We start from the raw sequence: 1,423 nt of genomic DNA on the forward strand, positions 1-1,423 counted from the left end.
AGTGAATAGCAAAAAAGAAATAATTCTTTTTCCACATATATATATATATGTATGTCTCAGTGATGCAACAGGTGTTTGTCCTTGTGAACCCAGCAACCACCAGTCTGAGCGTCCTTGTGTCTCCCTTTCTTTTCCATCTGTTGAAACTCGTACAACTCCTGTTCCCAAAGCCCTCTCTGTCCCTCCACTGAGACATTCTCATGTATGCACATGCATATATATGCCTCCACATGTAATTACACATACCTACATGTAATCACACATACATGCAAAGCATACAAATGAATCAAAAATGTTCCCTTCCTCCCCTCAAAGTCCCCATAAGGGTAAATGTGTGTTTATCCTTATTATATACCATGACCCTTGGTATAAACTATATAAGTTTACTTTATATTGTTTAAAGAGTCCTCATTAACCAAGGAAGGAGTCACATGAACTGGATAACGGTACGCCCTGCCCTAGCGGAATACCTGGGAATGTCTGAGTGGAGGGACAGAGAGGGCTTTGGGAACAGGAGTTGTACAATTTCACAGGATGGAAAAGAAAGGGAGACACAAGGACGCCCAGACTGACGGTTGCTGTGTTCACAAGGACAAACACCTGTTGCATCACTGAGTACCAAGTGAGCAATGTCATTGTAAAACACCCTGGGATAACAAGAAAATAATCTAAGGTGAGGAGAGGGAAAATGAAGAAATGAGCAGAAGACATATATGGAGGAACAATTAAGATTTTAAAAATCTGCCTATGAATCCTTACTTAGGTATGAATAAATATTGAATTAGGCATAAAGTCAAAGCAGCTATTTGAAATAATTGCCTCAAAAACTTTTGGAATACAAGCAACTCTAAGCTATTCAAAATGCAGCCAACTAGTAATAAAATGCAAAAGTTCACATAACCTTAGAAAAAAGAACCATATGCTAAGCTTCGACTATGAACCAGGAATTAATGAATTTTTTTCATTTAATACTCACAACTCTGTGACACAAACATTGATGTGGAAGCTGAGTTTCAGACAGGTTAAGCAGTTTCTCCAAAGTCAGAAGCTAGATAGTCAGACAAAAATCAGACATCAGGACCCAGGCTTTTATGATTGCAAAGCTTGTGCTTTATTGATGGAGCTCTAATTATGAAAGTGTTACAATTAATGTTTTAAAGAGTTAGGTCTAGTTTTTTTTTCAATTTCCTTTCAGCAGACGGCACCATTTTTGACACCAGCGTGTGGTGTCAAAATAGTACTTTACAGTCCACCCTGCATTATTTACCCAAGAGAAATAAGGACTTATAATTAAAATAACAGGCAATGTTTTACCAAAAAAAAAGGGGAGGGAAGGAAGAAAGGAAGGAAGAAAAGAAGGAATAAAGGAAGGAAGGAACGAAGGAAGGAACGAAGGAAGGAACGAAGGAAGGACGGACGGAAG

This window comes from Chinchilla lanigera, unplaced genomic scaffold (genome assembly GCF_000276665.1).
Source record: "Chinchilla lanigera isolate Chin_1 unplaced genomic scaffold, ChiLan1.0 scaffold00025, whole genome shotgun sequence".
In the NCBI taxonomy this organism is placed as follows: Eukaryota; Metazoa; Chordata; class Mammalia; order Rodentia; family Chinchillidae; genus Chinchilla; species Chinchilla lanigera.